Source organism: Ambystoma mexicanum, chromosome 3q (genome assembly GCF_040938575.1).
Source record: "Ambystoma mexicanum isolate Mex_15411 chromosome 3q, UKY_AmexF1_1, whole genome shotgun sequence".
In the NCBI taxonomy this organism is placed as follows: Eukaryota; Metazoa; Chordata; class Amphibia; order Caudata; family Ambystomatidae; genus Ambystoma; species Ambystoma mexicanum.
The window spans coordinates 391,777,935-391,803,898 of NC_090926.1; positions in this window are offsets into that span (position 1 = coordinate 391,777,935).

The following is a 25,964-nucleotide window of genomic DNA, read 5'->3' on the forward strand; positions in this document are numbered from 1 at the left end:
ATGGGTTAATGCACCTACTGCAGCCTCCTATGTGTAGCCTGCAGGCGACACATTCAGTTGCCGGTGAGATGCTGATACAGGTTTGCTTGCTATGCAGGGGCCGGTGGTCACATCACAGCACCTCGAGAAGGTGTCCTGTTTGAGTCCTAGTGCAATTATGGTATCAACCATGACCCGTAGATTACACCTTTTACACCCGTTTTTTCCAGTCAGTTGGGGCCAGAGAGACAAGCTTGTGTATGGGTGTTACCAAGGCCAGAGTGCCGAAAACAGAGGCACAATTGTTAGTGGGAACGCAGGTATTGAAGGGGCATTAGCTGTTGGCTGATCGCGCAGGGCAATCCATCCCCATTTTCAATAAAAACTATTTTTTTTTAAATTAAAAAAATTACCCAAAAGACACCGGACATTGGATTAGAACTCAGGTCTCCAACATTGCAAGACAAAGCACTTACCACTTGAGCCACTGGTGGCTGTGCTTCTGAGAGCTGCATTTGGGCGTACATATCTTTCTTCTGCATGCCCCTGTGAGCATGCCCATGTGAGCATGCCCATTTGCATTGTCAAACATTGTCACTGCAGAAAATGAGGATAGAACATCTGGCCCCCGCTCCTCCAAATATCAGCTAACTGCAGTCGTCTCGAGGTTAAGTGCTTGCGTTACAGCGTTGGGGGCATGGGTTTAAGTCCTGCTTTCGGCACATAAACGGAATAGTTGCGTAATCTCCTTGTACAGTTGTGGGTACCCACACTCCTTCTAAAAGGTTCAGTAGTTATGAAAAGAGGTCCTTGGAAAAGGGAGGGTGGAAGAAAGCAGAGAGGCAGGACTGAGGAAGCGCAGGGTAAATAAAGGAGGAGGTGGGGCAGGCTAAAGGGAGTGGTAGGGCTGGATGAATGGGTCCCTGTGGAGAGGGGGCGGGTCTGGGTGAGTGGGGGTAGGACTAGAAGGATATGGTGCAGGTTCCCTGGTAAAAGGAGGGTTGAAGAAATCAGAGGTGGGACTGTGGTGGTGAGAAAGTGTGGCAGTTGGGGTCCATTCCACACCCTCTCCGCTGGGCCTCCTTTCCCCACATTAGGACCCTCCTTTACACACCCATTCCTCCACAATTCTGGGCCCTCTTCCCCCCATGACACCGTTCCCAGGGCCGACTTATTCGCTGTCTCCCCAGGGCCCACTTTATGCCCTCTAGACCTACCCCCTCCTCCTCTTCTCCACAGGGACCCATTCATCCAGCCCTACCTCCCCCTACTTTATTTACCGGTCACTTCCTCGCCTCCACATCCCGCTTCTCTGCTTTCTTCCACCCTCCCTTTACCAGGGAACTCATTACATTAAATAGCCACTGAACCTTTTAGGAGTGTGGGTACCCACCACTGTACAAGGAGATTACCCAACTATTCTGTTTATGTGCCGAAAGCAGTACTCGAACCCAGCCCCCCCCAGCGCTGTAACGCAAGCACTTAATCTCTAGGCCACTGCAGTTAGCTGGTATTTGGTGGAGCGGGGGAGAGGGGACAGATGTTCTATCCTCCTTGGTTTCAGTGAACATGTTTCACAATGCAAATGGGTATGCTCACAGGGGCATGCAGGAAAAAGATATATACGCCCAAAAGCGACCCTTGGAAGCATGGCAATCAGTGGCTCGAGCTGTAAATCCTTAGTCTTGCAATGCTAGAGACCTGAGTTCTAATCCAATGTCTGGTATCTCTTGGGCATTTTTTTTTTCATTTAAAAAAAATGTTTTTATTGAAAATTGGGATGCATTGCCCTACCCGATCAGCCAACAGCTAACGCCCCTTCAATACATGTGTTCCCACTAACAGTTGTGCCTTTGTATTCTGCACTCTGGCCTTAGTAACACCCATACACAAGCTTGTCTCTCTGGCCCCAACTGACTGGAAAAAACGAGGGGAAAAGGTGTAATCTGGGGGTCATGGCTGATTCCATAATTGCACTGGGACTCAAACAGCACACCTTCTCGAGGTGCTGTGAGGTGACCACCGGCCCCTGCATAGCAAGCAAACCTGTATCAGCATCTCACCAGCAACTGAATGTGTCGCCTGCAAGGTACACATAGGAGGCTGCAGTAGGTGCATTAACCCATTGGGCTGTCGACCCTCCTTCCTCTGAGAGCAGGAAACTGCATTTCCATGTTGACTTACTTTGGCACATTAGATCTATCTTTCACCCCAATTCAGAGGATGTTTTGCTTCACGGAGAGATGATAATCATTGTGAGGTGTGAGCCACTAATAGCTAAGCAGGTCAGTTAAATCTTTGACCTTGTCATTGGGGTGTATTGTTATGCGCAGGGCAGCAGTCTTATGCCCTCTGCTACTGTACGCTTTCGTATTGGTGCTTGTTCATGATTCTAAAATGTAAACAGTCTGCTCTCAAAAGTGAAAGATTTGAAAGACTCTTGCTGTAACAAGCCTTTCCCACTCTTTGCCCTGGCGGTGAGAGAGCTGCTTTCTGCCTTTAACTTCCCCAATTGTGGAGTGGCTGGCTCCACCACTGACAACCAGTGCCTAATCCTGGAGGAAAACGGACAGAGGTCTGCGCCCTGAATCCTCCATGCGTCCCTAACGCTCCCAAACGCGACCACAGCCCATACGGGCACAGCCCTATATCCTATGCAGCCCCTCTGGTGAAGCCACCCACACAACTTAGGGTTAGGATCTGTGCTCTTCCACGTAGGCCTGGCCACCTAGGCCCCAGAAAGTGTCACAGCCTGCTTTATAAACCTTAGTGACGGTGGCCTAGGTGAAGATGATGTTGATGGAATACTGATGCCTTTTGCCTCCCAGAAGCCACCTGGGAGCATAGTAAAATGAAGGGGTGTTCCTGCTCTGCTGCCCTGTGTTTGCCCTCTGCCTAAGTGACATTCATTCTGGGCTCTCCAGGCAAATGTATCCATCTGGGAGAGAGCTAGGAATAGGACGTCTCTTTCTGCAGGCACAGTGGGGAAGACTCAGAGAGCTACATGCCTGAGACATCTTTCCTTGTCCCTCGCTCATTGTTCTGTTCCCTAACTTTGAACTCTCTGCCAGGCCAGGCCCTGTTTCTTTTACTGCCAACCCCCCTGACCCCTCGTCTTTCACCTACTTCCCGCTCTATTATGCCTTCTCCTTTTTTACTCTCTTCTATGGCCCTTTGAAAAGGAATGCAGGCCTAGCTAAGCCTCGTGAAGGAAATCTACCAACAAAAGATGCATGGGAGGTGCTGTGAGACGAGTAAGAAGGGATGAAGGGGTGATGGGTTGTTGAGCTGGGAAGCACCAGAGGCGTAGCCAGGATTTTCTAGCAAATGGGGTCTGAAGCTAATGTAGTTGGGCCCACTGCAATGACAAAAATCTCTTTAAATGCCCACACAGAGCTGCTGAGTGGGCATTTACAGATTTTGGGTGGGCCTTTCCCCTCAGGCCCTACCCTGCCTACGCCTCTGCACTCTCACCCCCAGGGCAAAGAGTAGGAAAGGCTTGCTACAGCAAGAGTCTTTCAAATCTTTCACTTTTGGGAGCAGAGTGTTTACATTTAAAAATCATGAACAAGCAGCATTAAGAAACCATACAGTAGCAGTGGACAGAGGACTGCCCTGCGCATGTCAATACACCCCAATGACAAAAGCAAAGATTTAACTGACCTGCTTAGCTATTAGCGGCTCACACCTCACAATGATTATCATCTCTCTGTGAAGCAAAACATCCTCTGACTTGGGGTGAAACAGAGATCTAATGTGCCAATGGAAAGCAACATGGAAATTTAATTTCCTGCTCTCAGAGGAAGGAGGGTCGACAGCTCAATGGGTTAATGCACCTACTGCAGCCTCCTATGTGTAGCCTGCAGACGACACATTCAGTTGCCGGTGAGATGCTGATACAGGTTTGCTTGCTATGCAGGGGCCGGTGGTCACATCACAGCACCTCGAGAAGGTGTCCTGTTTGAGTCCTAGTGCAATTATGGTATCAACCATGACCCGTAGATTACACCTTTTACACCCGTTTTTTCCAGTCAGTTGGGGCCAGAGAGACAAGCTTGTGTATGGGTGTTACCAAGGCCAGAGTGCCGAAAACAGAGTCACAATTGTTAGTGGGAACGCAGGTATTGAAGGGGCATTAGCTGTTGGCTGATCGCGCAGGGCAATCCATCCCCATTTTCGATTAAAACATTTTTTTTTTAATTAAAAAAATTACCCAAGAGACACCGGACATTGGATTAGAACTCAGGTCTCCAACATTGCAAGACAAAGCACTTACCACTTGAGCCACTGGAGACTGTGCTTCTGAGAGCTGCATTTGGGCGTACATATCTTTCTTCTGCATGCCCCTGTGAGCATGCCCATGTGAGCATGCCCATTTGCATTGTCAAACATGTTCACTGCAGAAAATGAGGATAGAACATCTGGCCCCCGCTCCTCCAAATATCAGCTAACTGCAGTCGGCTCGAGGTTAAGTGCTTGCGTTACAGCGTTGGGGGCATGGGTTTAAGTCCTGCTTTCGGCACATAAACGGAATAGTTGCGTAATCTCCTTGTACAGTTGTGGGTACCCACATTCCTTCTAAAAGGTTCAGTGGTTATAAAAAGAGGTCCTTGGAAAAGGGAGGGTGGAAGAAAGCAGAGAGGCAGGACTGAGGAAGCGCAGGGTAAATAAAGGAGGAGGTGGGGCAGGCTAAAGGGAGTGGTAGGGCTGGATGAATGGGTCCCTGTGGAGAGGGGGCGGGTCTGGGTGAGTGGGGGTAGGACTAGAAGGATATGGTGCAGGTTCCCTGGTAAAAGGAGGGTTGAAGAAATCAGAGGTGGGACTGTGGTGGTGAGAAAGTGTGGCAGTTGGGGTCCATTCCACACCCTCTCCGCTGGGCCTCCTTTCCCCACATTAGGACCCTCCTTTACACACCCATTCCTCCACAATTCTGGGCCCTCTTCCCCCCATGACACCGTTCCCAGGGCCGACTTATTCGCTGTCTCCCCAGGGCCCACTTTATGCCCTCTAGACCTACCCCCTCCTCCTCTTCTCCACAGGGACCCATTCATCCAGCCCTACCTCCCCCTACTTTATTTACCGGTCACTTCCTCGCCTCCACATCCCGCTTCTCTGCTTTCTTCCACCCTCCCTTTACCAGGGAACTCATTACATAGCCACTGAACCTTTTAGGAGTGTGGGTACCCACCACTGTACAAGGAGATTACCCAACTATTCTGTTTATGTGCCGAAAGCAGTACTCGAACCCAGGCCCCCCCAGCGCTGTAACGCAAGCAGTTAACCTCTAGGCCACTGCAGTTAGCTGGTATTTGGTGGAGCGGGGGAGAGGGGACAGATGTTCTATCCTCCTTGGTTTCAGTGAACATGTTTCACAATGCAAATGGGTATGCTCACAGGGGCATGCAGGAGAAAGATATATACGCCCAAAAGCGACCTTCGGCAGCATGGCAATCAGTGGCTCAAGCTGTAAATCCTTGGTCTTGCAATGCTGGAGACCTGAGTTCTAATCCAATGTCCGGTATCTCTTGGGCATTTTTTTTTTCATTTAAAAAAAATGTTTTTATTGAAAATTGGGATGCATTGCCCTACCCGATCAGCCAACAGCTAACGCCCCTTCAATACATGTGTTCCCACTAACAGTTGTGCCTTTGTATTCTGCACTCTGGCCTTAGTAACACTCATACACAAGCTTGTCTCTCTGGCCCCAACTGACTGGAAAAAACGAGGGGAAAAGGTGTAATCTGGGGGTCATGGCTGATTCCATAATTGCACTGGGACTCAAACAGCACACCTTCTCGAGGTGCTGTTAGGTGACCACCGGCCCCTGCATAGCAAGCAAACCTGTATCAGCATCTCACCAGCAACTGAATGTGTCGCCTGCAAGGTACACATAGGAGGCTGCAGTAGGTGCATTAACCCATTGGGCTGTCGACCCTCCTTCCTCTGAGAGCAGGAAACTGCATTTCCATGTTGACTTACTTTGGCACATTAGATCTATCTTTCACCCCAATTCAGAGGATGTTTTGCTTCACGGAGAGATGATAATCATTGTGAGGTGTGAGCCACTAATAGCTAAGCAGGTCAGTTAAATCTTTGACCTTGTCATTGGGGTGTATTGTTATGCGCAGGGCAGCAGTCTTATGCCCTCTGCTACTGTACGCTTTCGTATTGGTGCTTGTTCATGATACTAAAATGTAAACAGTCTGCTCTCAAAAGTGAAAGATTTGAAAGACTCTTGCTGTAACAAGCCTTTCCCACTCTTTGCCCTGGCGGTGAGAGAGCTGCTTTCTGCCTTTAACTTCCCCAATTGTGGAGTGGCTGGCTCCACCACTGACAACCAGTGCCTAATCCTGGAGGAAAACGGACAGAGGTCTGCGCCCTGCATCCTCCATGCGTCCCTAACGCTCCCAAACGCGACCACACCCCATACGGGCACAGCCCTATGTCCTATGCAGCCCCTCTGGTGAAGCCACCCACACAACTTAGGGTTAGGATCTGTGCTCTTCCACGTAGGCCTGGCCACCTAGGCCCCAGAAAGTGTCACAGCCTGCTTTATAAACCTTAGTGACGGTGGCCTAGGTGACGATGTTGTTGATGGAATACTGATGCCTTTTGCCTCCCAGAAGCCACCTGGGAGCATAGTAAAATGAAGGGGTGTTCCTGCTCTGCTGCCCTGTGTTTGCCCTCTGCCTAAGTGACATTCATTCTGGGCTCTCCAGGCAAATGTATCCATCTGGGAGAGAGCTAGGAATAGGACGTCTCTTTCTGCAGGCACAGTGGGGAAGACTCAGAGAGCTACATGCCTGAGACATCTTTCCTTGTCCCTCGCTCATTGTTCTGTTCCCTAACTTCGAACTCTCTGCCAGGCCAGGCCCTGTTTCTTTTACTGCCAACCCCCCTGACCCCTCGTCTTTCACCTACTTCCCGCTCTATTATGCCTTCTCCTTTTTTACTCTCTTCTATGGCCCTTTGAAAAGGAATGCAGGCCTAGCTAAGCCTCGTGAAGGAAATCTACCAACAAAAGATGCATGGGAGGTGCTGTGAGACGAGTAAGAAGGGATGAAGGGGTGATGGGTTGTTGAGTTGGGAAGCACCAGAGGCGTAGCCAGGATTTTCTAGCAAATGGGGTCTGAAGCTAATGTAGTTGGGCCCACTGCAATGACAAAAATCTCTTTAAATGCCCACACAGAGCTGCTGAGTGGGCATTTACAGATTTTGGGTGGGCCTTTCCCCTCAGGCCCTACCCTGCCTACGCCTCTGCACTCTCACCCCCAGGGCAAAGAGTAGGAAAGGCTTGCTACAGCAAGAGTCTTTCAAATCTTTCACTTTTGGGAGCAGAGTGTTTACATTTAAAAATCATGAACAAGCAGCATTAAGAAACCATACAGTAGCAGAGGACAGAGGACTGCCCTGCGCATGTCAATACACCCCAATGACAAAAGCAAAGATTTAACTGACCTGCTTAGCTATTAGCGGCTCACACCTCACAATGATTATCATCTCTCTGTGAAGCAAAACATCCTCTGACTTGGGGTGAAACAGAGATCTAATGTGCCAATGGAAAGCAACATGGAAATTTAGTTTCCTGCTCTCAGAGGAAGGAGGGTCGACAGCTCAATGGGTTAATGCACCTACTGCAGCCTCCTATGTGTAGCCTGCAGGCGACACATTCAGTTGCCGGTGAGATGCTGATACAGGTTTGCTTGCTATGCAGGGGCCGGTGGTCACATCACAGCACCTCGAGAAGGTGTCCTGTTTGAGTCCTAGTGCAATTATGGTATCAACCATGACCCGTAGATTACACCTTTTACACCCGTTTTTTCCAGTCAGTTGGGGCCAGAGAGACAAGCTTGTGTATGGGTGTTACCAAGGCCAGAGTGCCGAAAACAGAGGCACAATTGTTAGTGGGAACGCAGGTATTGAAGGGGCATTAGCTGTTGGCTGATCGCGCAGGGCAATCCATCCCCATTTTCAATAAAAACTATTTTTTTTTAAATTAAAAAAATTACCCAAAAGACACCGGACATTGGATTAGAACTCAGGTCTCCAACATTGCAAGACAAAGCACTTACCACTTGAGCCACTGGTGGCTGTGCTTCTGAGAGCTGCATTTGGGCGTACATATCTTTCTTCTGCATGCCCCTGTGAGCATGCCCATGTGAGCATGCCCATTTGCATTGTCAAACATTGTCACTGCAGAAAATGAGGATAGAACATCTGGCCCCCGCTCCTCCAAATATCAGCTAACTGCAGTCGTCTCGAGGTTAAGTGCTTGCGTTACAGCGTTGGGGGCATGGGTTTAAGTCCTGCTTTCGGCACATAAACGGAATAGTTGCGTAATCTCCTTGTACAGTTGTGGGTACCCACACTCCTTCTAAAAGGTTCAGTGGTTATGAAAAGAGGTCCTTGGAAAAGGGAGGGTGGAAGAAAGCAGAGAGGCAGGACTGAGGAAGCGCAGGGTAAATAAAGGAGGAGGTGGGGCAGGCTAAAGGGAGTGGTAGGGCTGGATGAATGGGTCCCTGTGGAGAGGGGGCGGGTCTGGGTGAGTGGGGGTAGGACTAGAAGGATATGGTGCAGGTTCCCTGGTAAAAGGAGGGTTGAAGAAATCAGAGGTGGGACTGTGGTGGTGAGAAAGTGTGGCAGTTGGGGTCCATTCCACACCCTCTCCGCTGGGCCTCCTTTCCCCACATTAGGACCCTCCTTTACACACCCATTCCTCCACAATTCTGGGCCCTCTTCCCCCCATGACACCGTTCCCAGGGCCCACTTTATGCCCTCTAGACCTACCCCCTCCTCCTCTTCTCCACAGGGACCCATTCATCCAGCCCTACCTCCCCCTACTTTATTTACCGGTCACTTCCTCGCCTCCACATCCCGCTTCTCTGCTTTCTTCCACCCTCCCTTTACCAGGGAACTCATTACATTAAATAGCCACTGAACCTTTTAGGAGTGTGGGTACCCACCACTGTACAAGGAGATTACCCAACTATTCTGTTTATGTGCCGAAAGCAGTACTCGAACCCAGCCCCCCCCAGCGCTGTAACGCAAGCACTTAATCTCTAGGCCACTGCAGTTAGCTGGTATTTGGTGGAGCGGGGGAGAGGGGACAGATGTTCTATCCTCCTTGGTTTCAGTGAACATGTTTCACAATGCAAATGGGTATGCTCACAGGGGCATGCAGGAAAAAGATATATACGCCCAAAAGCGACCCTTGGAAGCATGGCAATCAGTGGCTCGAGCTGTAAATCCTTAGTCTTGCAATGCTAGAGACCTGAGTTCTAATCCAATGTCTGGTATCTCTTGGGCATTTTTTTTTTCATTTAAAAAAAATGTTTTTATTGAAAATTGGGATGCATTGCCCTACCCGATCAGCCAACAGCTAACGCCCCTTCAATACATGTGTTCCCACTAACAGTTGTGCCTTTGTATTCTGCACTCTGGCCTTAGTAACACCCATACACAAGCTTGTCTCTCTGGCCCCAACTGACTGGAAAAAACGAGGGGAAAAGGTGTAATCTGGGGGTCATGGCTGATTCCATAATTGCACTGGGACTCAAACAGCACACCTTCTCGAGGTGCTGTGAGGTGACCACCGGCCCCTGCATAGCAAGCAAACCTGTATCAGCATCTCACCAGCAACTGAATGTGTCGCCTGCAAGGTACACATAGGAGGCTGCAGTAGGTGCATTAACCCATTGGGCTGTCGACCCTCCTTCCTCTGAGAGCAGGAAACTGCATTTCCATGTTGACTTACTTTGGCACATTAGATCTATCTTTCACCCCAATTCAGAGGATGTTTTGCTTCACGGAGAGATGATAATCATTGTGAGGTGTGAGCCACTAATAGCTAAGCAGGTCAGTTAAATCTTTGACCTTGTCATTGGGGTGTATTGTTATGCGCAGGGCAGCAGTCTTATGCCCTCTGCTACTGTACGCTTTCGTATTGGTGCTTGTTCATGATTCTAAAATGTAAACAGTCTGCTCTCAAAAGTGAAAGATTTGAAAGACTCTTGCTGTAACAAGCCTTTCCCACTCTTTGCCCTGGCGGTGAGAGAGCTGCTTTCTGCCTTTAACTTCCCCAATTGTGGAGTGGCTGGCTCCACCACTGACAACCAGTGCCTAATCCTGGAGGAAAACGGACAGAGGTCTGCGCCCTGAATCCTCCATGCGTCCCTAACGCTCCCAAACGCGACCACAGCCCATACGGGCACAGCCCTATATCCTATGCAGCCCCTCTGGTGAAGCCACCCACACAACTTAGGGTTAGGATCTGTGCTCTTCCACGTAGGCCTGGCCACCTAGGCCCCAGAAAGTGTCACAGCCTGCTTTATAAACCTTAGTGACGGTGGCCTAGGTGAAGATGATGTTGATGGAATACTGATGCCTTTTGCCTCCCAGAAGCCACCTGGGAGCATAGTAAAATGAAGGGGTGTTCCTGCTCTGCTGCCCTGTGTTTGCCCTCTGCCTAAGTGACATTCATTCTGGGCTCTCCAGGCAAATGTATCCATCTGGGAGAGAGCTAGGAATAGGACGTCTCTTTCTGCAGGCACAGTGGGGAAGACTCAGAGAGCTACATGCCTGAGACATCTTTCCTTGTCCCTCGCTCATTGTTCTGTTCCCTAACTTTGAACTCTCTGCCAGGCCAGGCCCTGTTTCTTTTACTGCCAACCCCCCTGACCCCTCGTCTTTCACCTACTTCCCGCTCTATTATGCCTTCTCCTTTTTTACTCTCTTCTATGGCCCTTTGAAAAGGAATGCAGGCCTAGCTAAGCCTCGTGAAGGAAATCTACCAACAAAAGATGCATGGGAGGTGCTGTGAGACGAGTAAGAAGGGATGAAGGGGTGATGGGTTGTTGAGCTGGGAAGCACCAGAGGCGTAGCCAGGATTTTCTAGCAAATGGGGTCTGAAGCTAATGTAGTTGGGCCCACTGCAATGACAAAAATCTCTTTAAATGCCCACACAGAGCTGCTGAGTGGGCATTTACAGATTTTGGGTGGGCCTTTCCCCTCAGGCCCTACCCTGCCTACGCCTCTGCACTCTCACCCCCAGGGCAAAGAGTAGGAAAGGCTTGCTACAGCAAGAGTCTTTCAAATCTTTCACTTTTGGGAGCAGAGTGTTTACATTTAAAAATCATGAACAAGCAGCATTAAGAAACCATACAGTAGCAGTGGACAGAGGACTGCCCTGCGCATGTCAATACACCCCAATGACAAAAGCAAAGATTTAACTGACCTGCTTAGCTATTAGCGGCTCACACCTCACAATGATTATCATCTCTCTGTGAAGCAAAACATCCTCTGACTTGGGGTGAAACAGAGATCTAATGTGCCAATGGAAAGCAACATGGAAATTTAATTTCCTGCTCTCAGAGGAAGGAGGGTCGACAGCTCAATGGGTTAATGCACCTACTGCAGCCTCCTATGTGTAGCCTGCAGACGACACATTCAGTTGCCGGTGAGATGCTGATACAGGTTTGCTTGCTATGCAGGGGCCGGTGGTCACATCACAGCACCTCGAGAAGGTGTCCTGTTTGAGTCCTAGTGCAATTATGGTATCAACCATGACCCGTAGATTACACCTTTTACACCCGTTTTTTCCAGTCAGTTGGGGCCAGAGAGACAAGCTTGTGTATGGGTGTTACCAAGGCCAGAGTGCCGAAAACAGAGGCACAATTGTTAGTGGGAACGCAGGTATTGAAGGGGCATTAGCTGTTGGCTGATCGCGCAGGGCAATCCATCCCCATTTTCGATTAAAACATTTTTTTTTTAATTAAAAAAATTACCCAAGAGACACCGGACATTGGATTAGAACTCAGGTCTCCAACATTGCAAGACAAAGCACTTACCACTTGAGCCACTGGAGACTGTGCTTCTGAGAGCTGCATTTGGGCGTACATATCTTTCTTCTGCATGCCCCTGTGAGCATGCCCATGTGAGCATGCCCATTTGCATTGTCAAACATGTTCACTGCAGAAAATGAGGATAGAACATCTGGCCCCCGCTCCTCCAAATATCAGCTAACTGCAGTCGTCTCGAGGTTAAGTGCTTGCGTTACAGCGTTGGGGGCATGGGTTTAAGTCCTGCTTTCGGCACATAAACGGAATAGTTGCGTAATCTCCTTGTACAGTTGTGGGTACCCACATTCCTTCTAAAAGGTTCAGTGGTTATAAAAAGAGGTCCTTGGAAAGGGAGGGTGGAAGAAAGCAGAGAGGCAGGACTGAGGAAGCGCAGGGTAAATAAAGGAGGAGGTGGGGCAGGCTAAAGGGAGTGGTAGGGCTGGATGAATGGGTCCCTGTGGAGAGGGGGCGGGTCTGGGTGAGTGGGGGTAGGACTAGAAGGATATGGTGCAGGTTCCCTGGTAAAAGGAGGGTTGAAGAAATCAGAGGTGGGACTGTGGTGGTGAGAAAGTGTGGCAGTTGGGGTCCATTCCACACCCTCTCCGCTGGGCCTCCTTTCCCCACATTAGGACCCTCCTTTACACACCCATTCCTCCACAATTCTGGGCCCTCTTCCCCCCATGACACCGTTCCCAGGGCCGACTTATTCGCTCTCTCCCCAGGGCCCACTTTATGCCCTCTAGACCTACCCCCTCCTCCTCTTCTCCACAGGGACCCATTCATCCAGCCCTACCTCCCCCTACTTTATTTACCGGTCACTTCCTCGCCTCCACATCCCGCTTCTCTGCTTTCTTCCACCCTCCCTTTACCAGGGAACTCATTACATAGCCACTGAACCTTTTAGGAGTGTGGGTACCCACCACTGTACAAGGAGATTACCCAACTATTCTGTTTATGTGCCGAAAGCAGTACTCGAACCCAGGCCCCCCCAGCGCTGTAACGCAAGCAGTTAACCTCTAGGCCACTGCAGTTAGCTGGTATTTGGTGGAGCGGGGGAGAGGGGACAGATGTTCTATCCTCCTTGGTTTCAGTGAACATGTTTCACAATGCAAATGGGTATGCTCACAGGGGCATGCAGGAGAAAGATATATACGCCCAAAAGCGACCTTCGACAGCATGGCAATCAGTGGCTCAAGCTGTAAATCCTTGGTCTTGCAATGCTGGAGACCTGAGTTCTAATCCAATGTCCGGTATCTCTTGGGCATTTTTTTTTTCATTTAAAAAAAATGTTTTTATTGAAAATTGGGATGCATTGCCCTACCCGATCAGCCAACAGCTAACGCCCCTTCAATACATGTGTTCCCACTAACAGTTGTGCCTTTGTATTCTGCACTCTGGCCTTAGTAACACTCATACACAAGCTTGTCTCTCTGGCCCCAACTGACTGGAAAAAACGAGGGGAAAAGGTGTAATCTGGGGGTCATGGCTGATTCCATAATTGCACTGGGACTCAAACAGCACACCTTCTCGAGGTGCTGTTAGGTGACCACCGGCCCCTGCATAGCAAGCAAACCTGTATCAGCATCTCACCAGCAACTGAATGTGTCGCCTGCAAGGTACACATAGGAGGCTGCAGTAGGTGCATTAACCCATTGGGCTGTCGACCCTCCTTCCTCTGAGAGCAGGAAACTGCATTTCCATGTTGACTTACTTTGGCACATTAGATCTATCTTTCACCCCAATTCAGAGGATGTTTTGCTTCACGGAGAGATGATAATCATTGTGAGGTGTGAGCCACTAATAGCTAAGCAGGTCAGTTAAATCTTTGACCTTGTCATTGGGGTGTATTGTTATGCGCAGGGCAGCAGTCTTATGCCCTCTGCTACTGTACGCTTTCGTATTGGTGCTTGTTCATGATACTAAAATGTAAACAGTCTGCTCTCAAAAGTGAAAGATTTGAAAGACTCTTGCTGTAACAAGCCTTTCCCACTCTTTGCCCTGGCGGTGAGAGAGCTGCTTTCTGCCTTTAACTTCCCCAATTGTGGAGTGGCTGGCTCCACCACTGACAACCAGTGCCTAATCCTGGAGGAAAACGGACAGAGGTCTGCGCCCTGCATCCTCCATGCGTCCCTAACGCTCCCAAACGCGACCACACCCCATACGGGCACAGCCCTATGTCCTATGCAGCCCCTCTGGTGAAGCCACCCACACAACTTAGGGTTAGGATCTGTGCTCTTCCACGTAGGCCTGGCCACCTAGGCCCCAGAAAGTGTCACAGCCTGCTTTATAAACCTTAGTGACGGTGGCCTAGGTGAAGATGTTGTTGATGGAATACTGATGCCTTTTGCCTCCCAGAAGCCACCTGGGAGCATAGTAAAATGAAGGGGTGTTCCTGCTCTGCTGCCCTGTGTTTGCCCTCTGCCTAAGTGACATTCATTCTGGGCTCTCCAGGCAAATGTATCCATCTGGGAGAGAGCTAGGAATAGGACGTCTCTTTCTGCAGGCACAGTGGGGAAGACTCAGAGAGCTACATGCCTGAGACATCTTTCCTTGTCCCTCGCTCATTGTTCTGTTCCCTAACTTCGAACTCTCTGCCAGGCCAGGCCCTGTTTCTTTTACTGCCAACCCCCCTGACCCCTCGTCTTTCACCTACTTCCCGCTCTATTATGCCTTCTCCTTTTTTACTCTCTTCTATGGCCCTTTGAAAAGGAATGCAGGCCTAGCTAAGCCTCGTGAAGGAAATCTACCAACAAAAGATGCATGGGAGGTGCTGTGAGACGAGTAAGAAGGGATGAAGGGGTGATGGGTTGTTGAGTTGGGAAGCACCAGAGGCGTAGCCAGGATTTTCTAGCAAATGGGGTCTGAAGCTAATGTAGTTGGGCCCACTGCAATGACAAAAATCTCTTTAAATGCCCACACAGAGCTGCTGAGTGGGCATTTACAGATTTTGGGTGGGCCTTTCCCCTCAGGCCCTACCCTGCCTACGCCTCTGCACTCTCACCCCCAGGGCAAAGAGTAGGAAAGGCTTGCTACAGCAAGAGTCTTTCAAATCTTTCACTTTTGGGAGCAGAGTGTTTACATTTAAAAATCATGAACAAGCAGCATTAAGAAACCATACAGTAGCAGAGGACAGAGGACTGCCCTGCGCATGTCAATACACCCCAATGACAAAAGCAAAGATTTAACTGACCTGCTTAGCTATTAGCGGCTCACACCTCACAATGATTATCATCTCTCTGTGAAGCAAAACATCCTCTGACTTGGGGTGAAACAGAGATCTAATGTGCCAATGGAAAGCAACATGGAAATTTAGTTTCCTGCTCTCAGAGGAAGGAGGGTCGACAGCTCAATGGGTTAATGCACCTACTGCAGCCTCCTATGTGTAGCCTGCAGGCGACACATTCAGTTGCCGGTGAGATGCTGATACAGGTTTGCTTGCTATGCAGGGGCCGGTGGTCACATCACAGCACCTCGAGAAGGTGTCCTGTTTGAGTCCTAGTGCAATTATGGTATCAACCATGACCCGTAGATTACACCTTTTACACCCGTTTTTTCCAGTCAGTTGGGGCCAGAGAGACAAGCTTGTGTATGGGTGTTACCAAGGCCAGAGTGCCGAAAACAGAGGCACAATTGTTAGTGGGAACGCAGGTATTGAAGGGGCATTAGCTGTTGGCTGATCGCGCAGGGCAATCCATCCCCATTTTCAATAAAAACTATTTTTTTTTAAATTAAAAAAATTACCCAAAAGACACCGGACATTGGATTAGAACTCAGGTCTCCAACATTGCAAGACAAAGCACTTAGCACTTGAGCCACTGGTGGCTGTGCTTCTGAGAGCTGCATTTGGGCGTACATATCTTTCTTCTGCATGCCCCTGTGAGCATGCCCATGTGAGCATGCCCATTTGCATTGTCAAACATTGTCACTGCAGAAAATGAGGATAGAACATCTGGCCCCCGCTCCTCCAAATATCAGCTAACTGCAGTCGTCTCGAGGTTAAGTGCTTGCGTTACAGCGTTGGGGGCATGGGTTTAAGTCCTGCTTTCGGCACATAAACGGAATAGTTGCGTAATCTCCTTGTACAGTTGTGGGTACCCACACTCCTTCTAAAAGGTTCAGTGGTTATGAAAAGAGGTCCTTGGAAAAGGGAGGGTGGAAGAAAGCAGAGAGGCAGGACTGAGGAAGCGCAGGGTAAATAAAGGAGGAGGTGGGGCAGGCTAAAGGGAGTGGTAGGGCTGGATGAATGGGTCCCTGTGGAGAGGGGGCGGGTCTGGGTGAGTGGGGGTAGGACTAGAAGGATATGGTGCAGGTTCCCTGGTAAAAGGAGGGTTGAAGAAATCAGAGGTGGGACTGTGGTGGTGAGAAAGTGTGGCAGTTGGGGTCCATTCCACACCCTCTCCGCTGGGCCTCCTTTCCCCACATTAGGACCCTCCTTTACACACCCATTCCTCCACAATTCTGGGCCCTCTTCCCCCAATGACACCGTTCCCAGGGCCGACTTATTCGCTGTCTCCCCAGGGCCCACTTTATGCCCTCTAGACCTACCCCCTCCTCCTCTTCTCCACAGGGACCCATTCATCCAGCCCTACCTCCCCCTACTTTATTTACCGGTCACTTCCTCGCCTCCACATCCCGCTTCTCTGCTTTCTTCCACCCTCCCTTTACCAGGGAACTCATTACATTAAATAGCCACTGAACCTTTTAGGAGTGTGGGTACCCACCACTGTACAAGGAGATTACCCAACTATTCTGTTTATGTGCCGAAAGCAGTACTCGAACCCAGCCCCCCCCAGCGCTGTAACGCAAGCACTTAATCTCTAGGCCACTGCAGTTAGCTGGTATTTGGTGGAGCGGGGGAGAGGGGACAGATGTTCTATCCTCCTTGGTTTCAGTGAACATGTTTCACAATGCAAATGGGTATGCTCACAGGGGCATGCAGGAAAAAGATATATACGCCCAAAAGCGACCCTTGGAAGCATGGCAATCAGTGGCTCGAGCTGTAAATCCTTAGTCTTGCAATGCTAGAGACCTGAGTTCTAATCCAATGTCTGGTATCTCTTGGGCATTTTTTTTTTCATTTAAAAAAAATGTTTTTATTGAAAATTGGGATGCATTGCCCTACCCGATCAGCCAACAGCTAACGCCCCTTCAATACATGTGTTCCCACTAACAGTTGTGCCTTTGTATTCTGCACTCTGGCCTTAGTAACACCCATACACAAGCTTGTCTCTCTGGCCCCAACTGACTGGAAAAAACGAGGGGAAAAGGTGTAATCTGGGGGTCATGGCTGATTCCATAATTGCACTGGGACTCAAACAGCACACCTTCTCGAGGTGCTGTGAGGTGACCACCGGCCCCTGCATAGCAAGCAAACCTGTATCAGCATCTCACCAGCAACTGAATGTGTCGCCTGCAAGGTACACATAGGAGGCTGCAGTAGGTGCATTAACCCATTGGGCTGTCGACCCTCCTTCCTCTGAGAGCAGGAAACTGCATTTCCATGTTGACTTACTTTGGCACATTAGATCTATCTTTCACCCCAATTCAGAGGATGTTTTGCTTCACGGAGAGATGATAATCATTGTGAGGTGTGAGCCACTAATAGCTAAGCAGGTCAGTTAAATCTTTGACCTTGTCATTGGGGTGTATTGTTATGCGCAGGGCAGCAGTCTTATGCCCTCTGCTACTGTACGCTTTCGTATTGGTGCTTGTTCATGATTCTAAAATGTAAACAGTCTGCTCTCAAAAGTGAAAGATTTGAAAGACTCTTGCTGTAACAAGCCTTTCCCACTCTTTGCCCTGGCGGTGAGAGAGCTGCTTTCTGCCTTTAACTTCCCCAATTGTGGAGTGGCTGGCTCCACCACTGACAACCAGTGCCTAATCCTGGAGGAAAACGGACAGAGGTCTGCGCCCTGAATCCTCCATGCGTCCCTAACGCTCCCAAACGCGACCACAGCCCATACGGGCACACCCCTATATCCTATGCAGCCCCTCTGGTGAAGCCACCCACACAACTTAGGGTTAGGATCTGTGCTCTTCCACGTAGGCCTGGCCACCTAGGCCCCAGAAAGTGTCACAGCCTGCTTTATAAACCTTAGTGACGGTGGCCTAGGTGAAGATGATGTTGATGGAATACTGATGCCTTTTGCCTCCCAGAAGCCACCTGGGAGCATAGTAAAATGAAGGGGTGTTCCTGCTCTGCTGCCCTGTGTTTGCCCTCTGCCTAAGTGACATTCATTCTGGGCTCTCCAGGCAAATGTATCCATCTGGGAGAGAGCTAGGAATAGGACGTCTCTTTCTGCAGGCACAGTGGGGAAGACTCAGAGAGCTACATGCCTGAGACATCTTTCCTTGTCCCTCGCTCATTGTTCTGTTCCCTAACTTTGAACTCTCTGCCAGGCCAGGCCCTGTTTCTTTTACTGCCAACCCCCCTGACCCCTCGTCTTTCACCTACTTCCCGCTCTATTATGCCTTCTCCTTTTTTACTCTCTTCTATGGCCCTTTGAAAAGGAATGCAGGCCTAGCTAAGCCTCGTGAAGGAAATCTACCAACAAAAGATGCATGGGAGGTGCTGTGAGACGAGTAAGAAGGGATGAAGGGGTGATGGGTTGTTGAGCTGGGAAGCACCAGAGGCGTAGCCAGGATTTTCTAGCAAATGGGGTCTGAAGCTAATGTAGTTGGGCCCACTGCAATGACAAAAATCTCTTTAAATGCCCACACAGAGCTGCTGAGTGGGCATTTACAGATTTTGGGTGGGCCTTTCCCCTCAGGCCCTACCCTGCCTACGCCTCTGCACTCTCACCCCCAGGGCAAAGAGTAGGAAAGGCTTGCTACAGCAAGAGTCTTTCAAATCTTTCACTTTTGGGAGCAGAGTGTTTACATTTAAAAATCATGAACAAGCAGCATTAAGAAACCATACAGTAGCAGTGGACAGAGGACTGCCCTGCGCATGTCAATACACCCCAATGACAAAAGCAAAGATTTAACTGACCTGCTTAGCTATTAGCGGCTCACACCTCACAATGATTATCATCTCTCTGTGAAGCAAAACATCCTCTGACTTGGGGTGAAACAGAGATCTAATGTGCCAATGGAAAGCAACATGGAAATTTAATTTCCTGCTCTCAGAGGAAGGAGGGTCGACAGCTCAATGGGTTAATGCACCTACTGCAGCCTCCTATGTGTAGCCTGCAGACGACACATTCAGTTGCCGGTGAGATGCTGATACAGGTTTGCTTGCTATGCAGGGGCCGGTGGTCACATCACAGCACCTCGAGAAGGTGTCCTGTTTGAGTCCTAGTGCAATTATGGTATCAACCATGACCCGTAGATTACACCTTTTACACCCGTTTTTTCCAGTCAGTTGGGGCCAGAGAGACAAGCTTGTGTATGGGTGTTACCAAGGCCAGAGTGCCGAAAACAGAGGCACAATTGTTAGTGGGAACGCAGGTATTGAAGGGGCATTAGCTGTTGGCTGATCGCGCAGGGCAATCCATCCCCATTTTCGATTAAAACATTTTTTTTTAATTAAAAAAATTACCCAAGAGACACCGGACATTGGATTAGAACTCAGGTCTCCAACATTGCAAGACAAAGCACTTACCACTTGAGCCACTGGAGACTGTGCTTCTGAGAGCTGCATTTGGGCGTACATATCTTTCTTCTGCATGCCCCTGTGAGCATGCCCATGTGAGCATGCCCATTTGCATTGTCAAACATGTTCACTGCAGAAAATGAGGATAGAACATCTGGCCCCCGCTCCTCCAAATATCAGCTAACTGCAGTCGTCTCGAGGTTAAGTGCTTGCGTTACAGCGTTGGGGGCATGGGTTTAAGTCCTGCTTTCGGCACATAAACGGAATAGTTGCGTAATCTCCTTGTACAGTTGTGGGTACCCACATTCCTTCTAAAAGGTTCAGTGGTTACAAAAAGAGGTCCTTGGAAAAGGAAGGGTGGAAGAAAGCAGAGAGGCAGGACTGAGGAAGCGCAGGGTAAATAAAGGAGGAGGTGGGGCAGGCTAAAGGGAGTGGTAGGGCTGGATGAATGGGTCCCTGTGGAGAGGGGGCGGGTCTGGGTGAGTGGGGGTAGGACTAGAAGGATATGGTGCAGGTTCCCTGGTAAAAGGAGGGTTGAAGAAATCAGAGGTGGGACTGTGGTGGTGAGAAAGTGTGGCAGTTGGGGTCCATTCCACACCCTCTCCGCTGGGCCTCCTTTCCCCACATTAGGACCCTCCTTTACACACCCATTCCTCCACAATTCTGGGCCCTCTTCCCCCCATGACACCGTTCCCAGGGCCGACTTATTCGCTGTCTCCCCAGGGCCCACTTTATGCCCTCTAGACCTACCCCCTCCTCCTCTTCTCCACAGGGACCCATTCATCCAGCCCTACCTCCCCCTACTTTATTTACCGGTCACTTCCTCGCCTCCACATCCCGCTTCTCTGCTTTCTTCCACCCTCCCTTTACCAGGGAACTCATTACATAGCCACTGAACCTTTTAGGAGTGTGGGTACCCACCACTGTACAAGGAGATTACCCAACTATTCTGTTTATGTGCCGAAAGCAGTACTCGAACCCAGGCCCCCCCAGCGCTGTAACGCAAGCAGTTAACCTCTAGGCCACTGCAGTTAGCTGGTATTTGGTGGAGCGGGGGAGAGGGGACAGATGTTCAATCCTCCTTGGATTCAGTGAACATGTTTCACAATGCAAATGGGTATGCTCACAGGGGCATGCAGGAGAAAGATATATACGCCCAAAAGCGACCTTCGGCAGCATGGCAATCAGTGGCTCAAGCTGTAAATCCTTGGTCTTGCAATGCTGGAGACCTGAGTTCTAATCCAATGTCCGGTATCTCTTGGGCATTTTTTTTTTCATTTAAAAAAAATGTTTTTATTGAAAATTGGGATGCATTGCCCTACCCGATCAGCCAACAGCTAACGCCCCTTCAATACATGTGTTCCCACTAACAGTTGTGCCTTTGTATTCTGCACTCTGGCCTTAGTAACACTCATACACAAGCTTGTCTCTCTGGCCCCAACTGACTGGAAAAAACGAGGGGAAAAGGTGTAATCTGGGGGTCATGGCTGATTCCATAATTGCACTGGGACTCAAACAGCACACCTTCTCGAGGTGCTGTTAGGTGACCACCGGCCCCTGCATAGCAAGCAAACCTGTATCAGCATCTCACCAGCAACTGAATGTGTCGCCTGCAAGGTACACATAGGAGGCTGCAGTAGGTGCATTAACCCATTGGGCTGTCGACCCTCCTTCCTCTGAGAGCAGGAAACTGCATTTCCATGTTGACTTACTTTGGCACATTAGATCTATCTTTCACCCCAATTCAGAGGATGTTTTGCTTCACGGAGAGATGATAATCATTGTGAGGTGTGAGCCACTAATAGCTAAGCAGGTCAGTTAAATCTTTGACCTTGTCATTGGGGTGTATTGTTATGCGCAGGGCAGCAGTCTTATGCCCTCTGCTACTGTACGCTTTCGTATTGGTGCTTGTTCATGATACTAAAATGTAAACAGTCTGCTCTCAAAAGTGAAAGATTTGAAAGACTCTTGCTGTAACAAGCCTTTCCCACTCTTTGCCCTGGCGGTGAGAGAGCTGCTTTCTGCCTTTAACTTCCCCAATTGTGGAGTGGCTGGCTCCACCACTGACAACCAGTGCCTAATCCTGGAGGAAAACGGACAGAGGTCTGCGCCCTGCATCCTCCATGCGTCCCTAACGCTCCCAAACGCGACCACACCCCATACGGGCACAGCCCTATGTCCTATGCAGCCCCTCTGGTGAAGCCACCCACACAACTTAGGGTTAGGATCTGTGCTCTTCCACGTAGGCCTGGCCACCTAGGCCCCAGAAAGTGTCACAGCCTGCTTTATAAACCTTAGTGACGGTGGCCTAGGTGAAGATGTTGTTGATGGAATACTGATGCCTTTTGCCTCCCAGAAGCCACCTGGGAGCATAGTAAAATGAAGGGGTGTTCCTGCTCTGCTGCCCTGTGTTTGCCCTCTGCCTAAGTGACATTCATTCTGGGCTCTCCAGGCAAATGTATCCATCTGGGAGAGAGCTAGGAATAGGACGTCTCTTTCTGCAGGCACAGTGGGGAAGACTCAGAGAGCTACATGCCTGAGACATCTTTCCTTGTCCCTCGCTCATTGTTCTGTTCCCTAACTTCGAAATCTCTGCCAGGCCAGGCCCTGTTTCTTTTACTGCCAACCCCCCTGACCCCTCGTCTTTCACCTACTTCCCGCTCTATTATGCCTTCTCCTTTTTTACTCTCTTCTATGGCCCTTTGAAAAGGAATGCAGGCCTAGCTAAGCCTCGTGAAGGAAATCTACCAACAAAAGATGCATGGGAGGTGCTGTGAGACGAGTAAGAAGGGATGAAGGGGTGAAGGGTTGTTGAGTTGGGAAGCACCAGAGGCGTAGCCAGGATTTTCTAGCAAATGGGGTCTGAAGCTAATGTAGTTGGGCCCACTGCAATGACAAAAATCTCTTTAAATGCCCACACAGAGCTGCTGAGTGGGCATTTACAGATTTTGGGTGGGCCTTTCCCCTCAGGCCCTACCCTGCCTACGCCTCTGCACTCTCACCCCCAGGGCAAAGAGTAGGAAAGGCTTGCTACAGCAAGAGTCTTTCAAATCTTTCACTTTTGGGAGCAGAGTGTTTACATTTAAAAATCATGAACAAGCAGCATTAAGAAACCATACAGTAGCAGAGGACAGAGGACTGCCCTGCGCATGTCAATACACCCCAATGACAAAAGCAAAGATTTAACTGACCTGCTTAGCTATTAGCGGCTCACACCTCACAATGATTATCATCTCTCTGTGAAGCAAAACATCCTCTGACTTGGGGTGAAACAGAGATCTAATGTGCCAATGGAAAGCAACATGGAAATTTAGTTTCCTGCTCTCAGAGGAAGGAGGGTCGACAGCTCAATGGGTTAATGCACCTACTGCAGCCTCCTATGTGTAGCCTGCAGGCGACACATTCAGTTGCCGGTGAGATGCTGATACAGGTTTGCTTGCTATGCAGGGGCCGGTGGTCACATCACAGCACCTCGAGAAGGTGTCCTGTTTGAGTCCTAGTGCAATTATGGTATCAACCATGACCCGTAGATTACACCTTTTACACCCGTTTTTTCCAGTCAGTTGGGGCCAGAGAGACAAGCTTGTGTATGGGTGTTACCAAGGCCAGAGTGCCGAAAACAGAGGCACAATTGTTAGTGGGAACGCAGGTATTGAAGGGGCATTAGCTGTTGGCTGATCGCGCAGGGCAATCCATCCCCATTTTCAATAAAAACTATTTTTTTTTAAATTAAAAAAATTACCCAAAAGACACCGGACATTGGATTAGAACTCAGGTCTCCAACATTGCAAGACAAAGCACTTACCACTTGAGCCACTGGTGGCTGTGCTTCTGAGAGCTGCATTTGGGCGTACATATCTTTCTTCTGCATGCCCCTGTGAGCATGCCCATGTGAGCATGCCCATTTGCATTGTCAAACATTGTCACTGCAGAAAATGAGGATAGAACATCTGGCCCCCGCTCCTCCAAATATCAGCTAACTGCAGTCGTCTCGAGGTTAAGTGCTTGCGTTACAGCGTTGGGGGCATGGGTTTAAGTCCTGCTTTCGGCACATAAACGGAATAGTTGCGTAATCTCCTTGTACAGTTGTGGGTACCCACACTCCTTCTAAAAGGTTCAGTGGTTATGAAAAGAGGTCCTTGGAAAAGGGAGGGTGGAAGAAAGCAGAGAGGCAGGACTGAGGAAGCGCAGGGTAAATAAAGGAGGAGGTGGGGCAGGCTAAAGGGAGTGGTAGGGCTGGATGAATGGGTCCCTGTGGAGAGGGGGCGGGTCTGGGTGAGTGGGGGTAGGACTAGAAGGATATGGTGCAGGTTCCCTGGTAAAAGGAGGGTTGAAGAAATCAGAGGTGGGACTGTGGTGGTGAGAAAGTGTGGCAGTTGGGGTCCATTCCACACCCTCTCCGCTGGGCCTCCTTTCCCCACATTAGGACCCTCCTTTACACACCCATTCCTCCACAATTCTGGGCCCTCTTCCCCCCATGACACCGTTCCCAGGGCCCACTTTATGCCCTCTAGACCTACCCCCTCCTCCTCTTCTCCACAGGGACCCATTCATCCAGCCCTACCTCCCCCTACTTTATTTACCGGTCACTTCCTCGCCTCCACATCCCGCTTCTCTGCTTTCTTCCACCCTCCCTTTACCAGGGAACTCATTACATTAAATAGCCACTGAACCTTTTAGGAGTGTGGGTACCCACCACTGTACAAGGAGATTACCCAACTATTCTGTTTATGTGCCGAAAGCAGTACTCGAACCCAGCCCCCCCCAGCGCTGTAACGCAAGCACTTAATCTCTAGGCCACTGCAGTTAGCTGGTATTTGGTGGAGCGGGGGAGAGGGGACAGATGTTCTATCCTCCTTGGTTTCAGTGAACATGTTTCACAATGCAAATGGGTATGCTCACAGGGGCATGCAGGAAAAAGATATATACGCCCAAAAGCGACCCTTGGAAGCATGGCAATCAGTGGCTCGAGCTGTAAATCCTTAGTCTTGCAATGCTAGAGACCTGAGTTCTAATCCAATGTCTGGTATCTCTTGGGCATTTTTTTTTTCATTTAAAAAAAATGTTTTTATTGAAAATTGGGATGCATTGCCCTACCCGATCAGCCAACAGCTAACGCCCCTTCAATACATGTGTTCCCACTAACAGTTGTGCCTTTGTATTCTGCACTCTGGCCTTAGTAACACCCATACACAAGCTTGTCTCTCTGGCCCCAACTGACTGGAAAAAACGAGGGGAAAAGGTGTAATCTGGGGGTCATGGCTGATTCCATAATTGCACTGGGACTCAAACAGCACACCTTCTCGAGGTGCTGTGAGGTGACCACCGGCCCCTGCATAGCAAGCAAACCTGTATCAGCATCTCACCAGCAACTGAATGTGTCGCCTGCAAGGTACACATAGGAGGCTGCAGTAGGTGCATTAACCCATTGGGCTGTCGACCCTCCTTCCTCTGAGAGCAGGAAACTGCATTTCCATGTTGACTTACTTTGGCACATTAGATCTATCTTTCACCCCAATTCAGAGGATGTTTTGCTTCACGGAGAGATGATAATCATTGTGAGGTGTGAGCCACTAATAGCTAAGCAGGTCAGTTAAATCTTTGACCTTGTCATTGGGGTGTATTGTTATGCGCAGGGCAGCAGTCTTATGCCCTCTGCTACTGTACGCTTTCGTATTGGTGCTTGTTCATGATTCTAAAATGTAAACAGTCTGCTCTCAAAAGTGAAAGATTTGAAAGACTCTTGCTGTAACAAGCCTTTCCCACTCTTTGCCCTGGCGGTGAGAGAGCTGCTTTCTGCCTTTAACTTCCCCAATTGTGGAGTGGCTGGCTCCACCACTGACAACCAGTGCCTAATCCTGGAGGAAAACGGACAGAGGTCTGCGCCCTGAATCCTCCATGCGTCCCTAACGCTCCCAAACGCGACCACAGCCCATACGGGCACAGCCCTATATCCTATGCAGCCCCTCTGGTGAAGCCACCCACACAACTTAGGGTTAGGATCTGTGCTCTTCCACGTAGGCCTGGCCACCTAGGCCCCAGAAAGTGTCACAGCCTGCTTTATAAACCTTAGTGACGGTGGCCTAGGTGAAGATGATGTTGATGGAATACTGATGCCTTTTGCCTCCCAGAAGCCACCTGGGAGCATAGTAAAATGAAGGGGTGTTCCTGCTCTGCTGCCCTGTGTTTGCCCTCTGCCTAAGTGACATTCATTCTGGGCTCTCCAGGCAAATGTATCCATCTGGGAGAGAGCTAGGAATAGGACGTCTCTTTCTGCAGGCACAGTGGGGAAGACTCAGAGAGCTACATGCCTGAGACATCTTTCCTTGTCCCTCGCTCATTGTTCTGTTCCCTAACTTTGAACTCTCTGCCAGGCCAGGCCCTGTTTCTTTTACTGCCAACCCCCCTGACCCCTCGTCTTTCACCTACTTCCCGCTCTATTATGCCTTCTCCTTTTTTACTCTCTTCTATGGCCCTTTGAAAAGGAATGCAGGCCTAGCTAAGCCTCGTGAAGGAAATCTACCAACAAAAGATGCATGGGAGGTGCTGTGAGA